This window comes from Gavialis gangeticus, unplaced genomic scaffold (genome assembly GCF_001723915.1).
Source record: "Gavialis gangeticus isolate Ggan-Ray unplaced genomic scaffold, GavGan_comp1, whole genome shotgun sequence".
NCBI classification, from domain to species: Eukaryota; Metazoa; Chordata; order Crocodylia; family Gavialidae; genus Gavialis; species Gavialis gangeticus.
In genome coordinates this window covers 99189797-99197378 of record NW_017729032.1, presented here as the reverse complement: position 1 = coordinate 99197378, position 7582 = coordinate 99189797, and positions in this window count along the sequence as shown.

The following is a 7582-nucleotide window of genomic DNA, read 5'->3' as shown; positions in this document are numbered from 1 at the left end:
AACTGAGAACATCTGTCTTGTTAGGGCTCAATTAGGATGATGGGTTTATTACTTGTAGGGTCTACACTCCAGTTCCAATTCTAAGGGTTAGATCAGCGGTTCCCAATCTGTGGTACGGGTACCACCAGTGGTACACAGACAACCTGTCAGTGGTATGCATTAACAGATTTCTTATAATTAATTTATATGACAAAAAATGTGCTGGTGGTACTTAAGGTTGTATCATTTTAAATTGGCAGTGCACAAGCTGTCAGAGTTTGGGAATCACCGGGTTAGATGATTAACTATGTTCTATTGCTTTTAATTTCATTTGTCCAATATAACGTAGCCATTATGGTGTTTCAGACTTAAAACCTTAACTCTAGAAGCAACATAAATACCATATGTTAATTTGTGCATTAAAAAGAAAAGGGAAGCTGCTTTTTCCTCTTTGATAACCCATTCCTAACCATCTTATGGGTATGTCACCAATCACAATAACAGTTATCTATTTATTTATAAATTTATAAAACAGTCTTTCAAAGATGTCACAGTTGCATACACATCATTTAAAAAACAGGATTAAGACAACATGGATTAAGAGAACTAAACCAACTATGGCCATAAACAGATATGCATTTGAAGCAGTCCAAATTCTGCTTCAGTTTGGAGCCCTCCCCATTTGGATCATTTCAGTGTTGTACAGATGTATGTCCTCTCTTCCCTCCACCCCAGTCTCCCCCTTCCTGCCTCTTGAGTGCTTCAAAATGGCTGTGAAGGTATGCAGTGGCAGTGATCTCCAGCCAGGAAATGTGATCAGGCTTTACTTGGTCCTCTGGCATCCAACAGTGCTTTGCTCCCTTCCCTCCCATGAGGAGGTGAGAGAAAGTGGGGCAGACAGCCAATGAGTACTCACCTGTGTATTTGTTTGTCCCTGGGAATCTGGGATCCCTACAAAAGGCATGCAAGGAATTCTCCTCCCCAATTATCCGGAGAGGACAGCTGAGGACACAGGAGAATCCTCATTGGCTGACTACCTCTTCCCTCCTACCCCTCCCAGTTTGGGTAGGGGGAATGGAGCACAGAAACTCAGAAGAAGTACATTCAGCATCTTGTAAAAGGTACACTGAACTCAGACCCATTGACTACTGCATTAAATGCTGTGTATCTTTAAATACTTAATAGTTAAACCTGGTTTGGAAAAGGAAATTACTAAATATGAAATATAAGATGAGGCTATTTCCCCCAATCAGCATGGGGAAAAAAGCTCCTCATCTTACATTCACATGCAAGGAAACTTCATTAAACACACTGTCTATCATTGAACTTCTGCCAAAAGCAACATGTGCTCAGGAATAAAAACCAAATATGAGTTGATTAACTGCAGCCATAACTGAGCATGACTATAAAACATGGGGCCCATATTGGGTAAACATACTGATGGGAAACTTTATTTTGTGGCCCTTAATAAAATGAGTGGGTGTTTCCCAGGGTCGTCCTGGGCAGGGAAGGGGGAGGGATTTGCGAATCAGGGTGACCACTTTGCCCATAGGCAGTGGAAGTGGGGGCTAATGGGGCTGAACAAACACGGGGCAGCAGATATACCTGGGGGAGCAGCCCGGCCACAGGGGGAGGGGGGCATGCACAGTCAGATACCTGCACTTTCACAGCCAGGATTGCAGTGGACCCAGCTGCAGGTAGATAAGTTCCTTTTAATCAAGCTTGGGACAAATCAAGCAGATCGAGAGTGAGGTAGGAGCAGGGTGAATCATCCACCCTTGCCCCGCTCCCTCCTGCACTTTGGTGATTGCCCCATGACACGTTCATGGTGAATCAGGCCCTGGCTGGGCCGGTTCATGGGGCAATCAGAGCCCGGCAGCTCCTCCAGAGTCAGCATAGCACTGGGAAGTGAAGGTGGGACATGTGGGACCCCGATCTTTGCACAGGGCAGGGGCAGGCCACAGCTGGGCTCAGCCTCTGCTCCCTACACCCATGCCTCACTGCTGCCACTGGTTTGAATGTGGTGCAGCACTATGTGCCTCACTGCCAGGAACTGGCACTAGGCTTGGAGGTATTGCAATACCAGGCTGGTACCAAGAGGACCAGAGCCAGCCTTGACACCATCCACTTAGTGCCAAAAATGTTACATTTGATTATAGCCAAAAGGCTGATATGCTGATGGAAACCTTGTTTTGTTTGTTTATTTTGTTTTTTTTAAGGAAAACTTTTCATGTTCCAAGCCAAATCAATTCCAAATCCATGAGTCATTCAAGAACCATAAATGCCCCTACTACTACGCAGACATCCTCCACCCCCACCTGGGGCTTCAGGTGTTTCCAAATCATTTGGTGGGCATCCTACGTGCAGGCCCACGCCCGGAGTTTTAGGGTTTACATGCCCCCAAGTTTCATGTGCTCTCAGCCATATGGCTGCAAAAGCAAGCTAGGGAGGAGTCTCCTATTTTCATAAAGTGGGTGTAAAGCCAAGATCATCCCACTGGAAGTGAAAGTGGGAGGTTAACTATACATTACCTCCGTGGGTACTGCCCCATGCCAGAAAAGCAATTATCCCCAGTGACTAAGAAAGCTACCTTCTTGGTCACGGTGTTTACCCTGCAAGGCTAGTACAGTCCATCTGAATAAAATATATGATAGTGCTCATTGCACTCAGTCCCCCTCAACGCCAATTCTTTTTCAAGTCGTGGTAAACCTCTACATTGAATATATTTGTACTTCCTCTTCACTTCCACAGCTCAGCTGCACCTTTCTTCCCCATTTCCAATGATTTCTGTTTCTTCACCAGCCTCAAAAGTCTGGCAAACATCACCAAATGGAATCCCAAACAGTTCATCCAGAATCCCTCTGTTACTCCTGGACTCAGTCTTTTGCATATAATCATTGTGGTCCTGTTCTCCATGGGCATTTATACACATGCTCCAGGAGATGTGTGGAGTGCTTTAATTAGTGCAGTTCTGAGAGCCACAGTAATTAGAAGCACCTGGAGCATTGCATGAATCAGAGTCCCTATGCTGAAAAATGATGGTGTGCCCCATCACCTTTTTTCAGCACAGGGATGCTGATGCACATGATGCTGGAGTCTTCTAGAATGCAGTAATTACCATGCTCCAGCAGACTTGATTAATTATGTCTGCTCCAATGCATTTTAATTACAACACATCAGAGCAGCCCTCCCTACATGTGTATAGGAGCCCCATGAGGTGAAGCTGGACCAGGTTGCCCTGTGCCTCATCTATATATAAATTTTTGGAGGAGCCCAAGACTTGTGACAAGAACACCCAGTTCCAGGCATGAGTGGGGAGCTAATTAGTACATGGCTCCTTTGTGTACACACATATCTTGGTTCCTGGAGTACACACACATCTTGAGCAGTGCTAAGCTGTGGGGCCACTATAGCTTGATCTGCTTGGGCCCAGCCCAATGAACTATGTAGTAATTCATGAGCCTTTTGGCTTTAGACTAATATCATGCATTGTTTGTTCTATATGTAAGCAGTGTACAAAAGTGTTCCTGGGAATGGTCCTGCTTTGGGCAGGAAGTTGGACTAGATGACCTCCTGAGCAACTTTCCAACCCTAATTTTCTATGACTCTATGATTCTGTGGAGTGCCTGTGCTAAAACTTGCAGCAGTTTCAAAGAAAGTACAATGCATCAATTCTGGATGAATTAAGTCTATGGGTACCCATAGTCATTTGCCTATACACAAATTACTACAAGCATGTCTTTTTTAAAGTCTGTGTCTACAAATTTGCCTTTCAGTTCCATGTGCTCAGGGAGAGCAGTGTCTGACAGTAAGGAAATGGGGAAAGGGGCTGCAGAAAGAAAAAGGTGGGGAGGGGTCACAAAGGGGAAAAGGGTCACTTGATTACCCCAGATTTATTAGCCCTGATGTAGCAGAGAGACAGGAATAAATTCAAGGCTAATTTCCAATAATTTGGAATTTCGCACAGCCCTATTCGACAGTCTAACCATGAAAGCCATGGAGTGAGGAGCTCCTGGCAGCAAAGCAGCAGGGCTTCTGAACTGACAGTGGAGCTGGAAGGAAGCAACTCTGCGACCTGGGAAGAAGGGAGAATTACCTGAGGCAGAAAGAGGCTTTTTTAGGCAGGTAAGTGGCCTTTATTTTATGTTATACCCAGAGAAGGTTTGGGTGTCTGCCAGAGGGCTGAGATGTTTTTGGTTTAAGTTGCACCAAAGTGGATTAGCCTTGAGCCCTATGGAGGGCAGGCTCAGAGCCTACTTAGAGAGCCAGTACCCCAGATAGTGGCAGAGCACAGGGGCTCCAGAGCCCAAAGCCCAGATTGGGGCAGAGCATGGGGGCCCAGAGCTCAGATAGGGTTGGGGTGTGGGACCAGGGGGCCTGGAGCCATAATAGGGGTGGGGTTGGGGCCCAGAAACCAGGTCTAAAACAGTGGCCTTTGGCTAAGGGGCCAGCCAGTGAATGGGGCAGAAGCTAAGAAGGCTGAAATCCCAACAAAGGAAGGAAGGACTGAGGTGGCCTGGAGACTTAGGGACAAGTGCCCCACTTGACTGGTGACTCAAAACAACTGCAAGGCATGGGGAATGGTGTAAGGGTGGATGCATCCATGCAATTAGCCCTTAAGGCAGGCTAGGTTGGGAGAGTTGACCACCAGAGAGGGGAGAGAACACTTTAGGCTCATCAGTCTCTGAGGGCAGACTCCCTTTCATATAATTTCCATCAGAACATGGCAGGTCAGAAGACAAGGCGAGACTTTGAGAGACAGGGCAGAGAGAGAGCCTAGCAGGGATGAGAAGGCCTGCAGGGGGCATCATAATGAAAAAAATCCATACCCATGCAATTGTCATCAGCATAGATGAATTCATGGATAAAAATATTATGTAGATCACAGGAGTACAAGTGAAAAAGAGTTGGTAATAGTAGTCAACTTTGTGACAGGTCATTAAGTAGAGATTTCCATGAACTGGTTGGCATCATTTCCATGACCTGTGAAATTTTATTTGCACCAAAGTTCTACAATATTAACAAACTGACTCAAGAATATTCTAGATAATTTTCCAATAATGTCAGTGCGCTGTATCTTGTTCTGGGCAGGCAGGGTATTTTGACAAGATGTGATATCGTGTATTAGACCAACTGAGTAGCTGAATAAAAGATATCACATCTACTCAAAGTACCTTGCCTGCCTATGTCCTTAGACCAACATGGCTACAACCAAAAACCCAGTATCGTGTTCTAGGCGAAAGTCAGATCAAGGAACTTGGAACCAGTCTCTTCAAATTTGTCTGGTCCATTTTCAATAGGTGTCATTAATTCAAGCACTGGAGCTATGGAGAAACTTGCCTGATGTGCAATTAAAAGCCTGTCCGCTGTTCTCTACCAGAACACCCAACTTTCCCCTGGGGCGGTGTGGGGAGGTGGCAGGAGGGTGGCTGGGTGTGCTGGTGGCTGGAGAAGGTGGCGGGGACAGGTGCACGGGGTGCTGGAAGCCCAGGCAGTCTTGGGGAAGCGTTGGATCAGGAGCCTCTGAGCTGGGGCAGCACTCGGCCAACTAGCATCCTGCTAAGGCTTCCAGTGACCTGTGCACCATCCCTGCTGTCTTCTCTGGCCATCAGCACACTCAGCTGCTCTCTTGCCACCTCCCCGCACTGCCCCAGGGGCAAGTTGGGTGCGTTGGTAGCGGGAGGAGGCGGCAGGGACAGTGCACAGGGTGCTGGAAGCCCAGGCAGGTTCAGGGAAGCATTGGATTGGTTGCCTCCGAACTGGGGCAGCATCCGACCAGTGGGCAGCCTGTCTGGGCTTCCAACACACCGTGCATCATCTCTGCCACCTTCTCCAGCTGCCAGCACACCCAGCCTGCTCCTGGAGCAGTGCAGGGAGATGGCAGAAGAGTGGTTGGGTGTACTGGTGGCCAAAGGAAGCAGTGGGGATGATGCACGGGGTGCTGGAAGCCTGGGCGAGCTCAGAGAAGCATTGGATTGGGTGCCTCTGAGCTGGGGCAGCATCCAGCCAGCTAGCAACCCGCCTGGGCTTCCAGTGCTCCATGCAGCATCCCCGCCACCTTCTCCAGCTGCCAGCAAACCCAGCCGCCCTCCTGCCACCTTCCCACACAGCCCCAAGGGCAAGGCAGCCTATTCCCAGGTGGCACCAGGCATCCTGCCAGCCGCAGGAGCCTGCTGAAGGCCGAAGCAGTGAGGGGCCCGATCCCTCCCCCCCGCAAGGAGCCTGCCCACCTCTCCAACAACTGAAGGGCAAGCTGAAAAATTCATGGCATAGATTAATGGCGTCTCCATCTGCTGGAGAGGTGGGTAGGCTCCACCCAAAAAAAAACTAAAAAAAGGATTGGGTTTCCCACTTCTGCTTTCAGCAGGCTCCTGCAGCTGGCAGGACAATCATGTATATAGAGTGATGGAAACTGAAATGGTGAGGTTTCAATTAAAAACTCACCTGTCCAATTTAGGGAGCATCGAATACAACCCAAAGGACTAAACCCCCCTCATGTGTACAAGTGCCCCGTGGTACCACAACTTTAGAATCTGGCAGCATCTACTCAGCCCTTCACCTTTCTCAGGTAGATGAGCTGAGTTCAAAGTACCTTACTTGTGTGTTTAAAAGACAGTATGGGGAGATCTGTGCACAAGACCCTAAAAAAGGTCCTGTCTATTCAGAATGGACTTTGAAATAGCCTGTGACACATTTCGTAAGAGGAAGGCTTGCTCCTTTTCCCCTGCCTGGCTAAAACTATCCCTCCACTCCTTCTTAGCATTCTATGCATCAGCTGTGGGATCATTCAGGGTGAAAGGCAATGTATGAATGTAAGGTATAATGAGAATTAATAGTTTTAAAAGTCATGCGTAAGGTCTCTTGCAGTGTAAAAGATGACAGCCATCCACTTAACATGTGAGACTGGGAAGTTCTCTTTGTGCAAATCAATCTAATTAAGTAGTAGTGGCCAACTGTTTATATTTAAAATACATAAAAACAATCCCTTGCAGTATGAATAGATCCAACAGTAGAAAATAAAGCACAGCAGTATCATGGAGTCGTGTCAAATGTGACAGCTTCTGTTTAATCTTAACTTTCTGTAGCTTTAAAAATGAAAACCAAGAGGCAGGAAGCAGGAAGACAATTTAGTGTTCAAGAATAGCTGGTGTGAAAGGAAGGGAGGTTTCTCTTTGCCGTGTGAAAAAGATAACTTGCAAGGTCTTGTTCTCTCTTTAAATATACATTATGCCATTGACTGGAATTTAGTGAGTACCTGAACATTGAGGGCTTTTTAAAATATTTATATGAGTAAAAATCTTGTTTAATATTTTTTTAAAACAACATAGATCTTACTGGTACATAAGGTTTTGGGGATTTTTTATGGAAGGGACTCATAACAGTGTTACTGTAAATCATTCAGACACATATATACATTTGGATTACATGGCTATCTGCTATTAGTCTTATTTTGTCACATGTTTAATATAGTTATTTTCAAAAGCCATAGTTGGTATAATGCATCATAAGTTCAAGCCAAAAGTAGCCAACAAGACTCATAGTTTTAAATATTTAACTTTTTATAATCATATCTTTTTTTTTTTTTTTTTTTTTTTTTTTTTTT